The 3,564-nt window shown below is 37.4% G+C and overlaps 1 protein-coding gene across 1 annotated transcript in view; it reads right to left on the bottom strand.

Moving 5' to 3' along the window:
- LOC106869084 (uncharacterized) overlaps positions 1-3,564 on the bottom strand; it is a 63,348-nt gene that overhangs the window by 24,350 nt on the left and 35,434 nt on the right. The window lies entirely within an intron of this gene.

The raw sequence follows: 3,564 nt of genomic DNA, 5'->3' as shown, positions 1-3,564 counted from the left end.
CATCCGTTTAATAAATTATTTAACAACTTTTAATTTAACATTTCAACTGGCCATATCTGGCTGAAATAATCAACTTATCTTCAAACTGGCCACATCCAGCCCCTCATGCTTACCTTATAAAAATAAACAATCATGTCATTGAAATCTCAAAATAATGCAGGATTAATTCTTATCAATGGGAATAAATAAGCATTACATTTGGTGGAATAAATCTGAATGCTAAAGGGTTAAAAAGAAATTCTATTAATTTAAAAAAAGAAAACAATATTTGAGTGTGAGAAAATGGAATTCCACTTTTAATTTTCTGAAGGTAAATAAAGGACCAGCAACATGGTGATGGGGTGGGGGTATCTCAAATCTTAGAAAGGAGTCAAGATTTGATTAAAAATATAATAAAAAAAACGTGTTCAATTCTCAGTAAATCCAGTGAAGTCAACAATTGAATAAACTGTTTGAAATGTCTGAATTTAAAGATCTAGCCAACACAAACTGGCATTAGAAGACCTGAATAAAATAGTTAAATTGTTTTTGAGATTTTTTTTTTTATCTAAAATTTAATATCCCTGAACCAACTTTACTGAAGAAGAAAAAATTAGAGGTTGGGAGGTGGGGGTTCTTGTTTTCATTTCAGTACACTTTGGAATGGAGGTGATGTTAGGAAGGGCCTCCGACCAAAGGGGAGCCAAACTAAAATTTAAATGCAAAACAGGGGTCCTGTGGTTCATCTAACAACTGCCTCAGACTCTGACAATCTGTCCAACCCATATCAGCATGGGAAGTGAATGTTAAATGATGATGATGATGATCATGGTGATTGTGTCCAGGTTTGAAATCCAACCTAATATTAATATAAATTCTGTCAATGCTGCTTTCTCATTAATCCAGGCTTTCCTAATAAACCTGTTTTAAACTGACTCAACTTTTGTCTGATAGATTAGCTAAGTATTACCCTACCACCACCACCACCACACATCCTTTTGTTTCACATTGCTCTGTTTATTTTAGTGATTAAAACCTTGTGACATCATCATCATCCCATTCACCTAGCAACACCAGAAGCCTAACAAACACGACGTTACATACAGCTGTTTCCCAGTTACAATCACAGACACCTGGAGATTCCTTGTCACAGTCTTGGATACTAGTAGGCTATGACATGAGCAAAATGTTCCCTTCAACCTCACATTTACCGACCCCTGAAAACGATAACAGTACCCAATGTTAAAGACTAGATATAATAATAAAATGAAGGCAGATTAGACTTCCTGGCAGGGGTAAGAGACCAGAGTGAGCAAAGAATTCTAGCAGGATTTAGTCAGTCCATTCTGTGTTGTTGGGGGCTGTATTTTTTTTTCAGATGATTTAAAAAGCAAAAAAAAAACAAAACCATTTTCATCTGTCTTGGTTTGAAACTAAATATTTTCAAGAGATAACAAGAACTGTCTCAACGTTGACCTGTCTTGTGGTCAGTAATCCTATTTTAAATAGGATTATAGTATTCCCTCACTTTCACAGATCAGGACAATCCAGTTGCAACACGTACAGATGACCTTCACCAGATCCAACAACAAGTGATTCACTGACCAATCCACTTCAACCATTGAAGCACGGACAGTCAAAACAACTGCCCATCCATCTCTATTGTGATCACTAATCCAAAGGAGACGTACAGAATTATATATTCAGGTATGGCTGTGTAGTAAGAAATTTTCTTCTTCCCAACCTCATTGTTCCAGGTTTAGTCCCACTGTCTGGAACCTTGGGCAAGTGTCTTCTACTACTATAGGCCTTAGCCAACCAAGCCTTGTGAGAGGATTTACTAGATGGAAACTGAAAGAAGCCCATCATATATATATAAATAGTGTATGTGTGTGTGTGTGTCAAAATGGTGACAGAATGTGCAACTTGTCCACACTGTGACAGACATGTCTGTGTGTCAGACCTATTAACTCAACCAGCCCCCTGCAAAACTGACCTCAGGCAGTGTACTCCCTCTGTGTTTATTGCTACTACAATGATTTCTTCTCCAAAGTCTGACCAATTCCACCTGAAATATTCCTCTTCTCTTCTCTTCTCAATGACCTTCACCTTTTTGCAACTGTTTCTTGGCAAACCACATTAGGACAGGAAATTACTTTCTGCAATCTTTAATCAAAAAACAACAGAATTAATAAGAATTCTTTATCTAAATTCAGGTTATTAGCAGCAATCAATGGTAAGTCATTCCTCCCAATATGGGTGGGTGCTTAAAAAGTTTACATCACAACTACTTGGTATACAGTTCAATTCCAGTGGACAGCACCTTTTGCCACATTCTTGGCTCACCTCGTTATTAGAATGTACAAGACTGAAATTCATTAGAAATGTATTTCTTTGGCAATGTTTTTGATAGAAGTCCTTTGTGGTATTTGTTCAGCCCAAGTTGCTCAAATAATCCCTTTGTTACTGTCCCCCAAAATAATGTAGATCAGTGATTAATCCATTATAAATCTGTCACCAATGACATCATTATTTACAAATGTAAAATGCAACAGTTATTTAAACAGTTGGTAATATAATCTTTGATAAACTGCCCTTCCTTTTGTCTTTTTACAACAAATATAATTTGATAGAGATTTAGTTGCAATTTATAACAGACTCAATGACTACAATCAGAAGCCTTTGCTAGTTCGTGTTGAAGTTTGTAGCCATCACAGAATATCAGTGGGATTGGTTGAAACTGCAGAAGCCTGTTGTGTGTGTTTTGACCATTGAGTATAAAATGCTGCCTCCATCTAACTTAGAGATTTCATAAAATAATATCAAAGCCGACATAGTTGACCGAAACAGTTGAAGACAGTGCCCCAGCCTGGCCACAGTTTATTGATTGAAATCAATAAAGAGACAGATGTTAAATTAATTAATCAATACCTACTACCTTCAGTAATTCAGTTAATAGCCCTGGTCACCCACCTTCAATGTTTACTCAATCCAATCTGTTGTCGACTCAAAATGTTTATTTTGTTTAAATGAAGATAAACAGAAAAATTCCAAACAATGTCATGGCTATTTCATTATAAGACTGTAGCTGTGTCATTAGAATATACACACGGCCGTCCTTAAGACAGAGCTCTATCTTTTAAAGTACATATGGCTGTACTTTTAAAGCTCACACCTGGCTGTGCCATGTCGTTAAGGTGTGCCTTTGTCATTAAGGGATGACAGTATTAAAAGGAGAAGCTGTGACTGTTTCATTAAGAATTCATTAATTCCTAATAGGTGTGACTGTGGTATGAAGCTTGCTTGTCAACCACGTGGTTCTGGGTTCAGTCCCACATCTACTATAACCCCAGGCCAACCAACGCCTTGTGAGTGGATTTGGTTGATGGAAACTGAAAGGAGCTCGTCAGGTATCATCATCATCATCATTTAACATCCACCATCCATGCTGATATGGGTGAGACGATTTGACAGGAGCTGGCCAGGTAGAAACAGGTGTGCTGCTGTAAAGGAGGTGCATGGTTACCCAACCTGAGGGAAGAGCAGGAGGAGGAGAGAGTGGGAGACAACAGGATGGGGATGGTG

Source organism: Octopus bimaculoides, chromosome 25 (assembly GCF_001194135.2).
Source record: "Octopus bimaculoides isolate UCB-OBI-ISO-001 chromosome 25, ASM119413v2, whole genome shotgun sequence".
Taxonomy (NCBI): domain Eukaryota; kingdom Metazoa; phylum Mollusca; class Cephalopoda; order Octopoda; family Octopodidae; genus Octopus; species Octopus bimaculoides.
The sequence above is the reverse complement of the archived record's forward strand: the minus strand, read 5'-3'. Positions and strand labels throughout refer to the sequence as shown.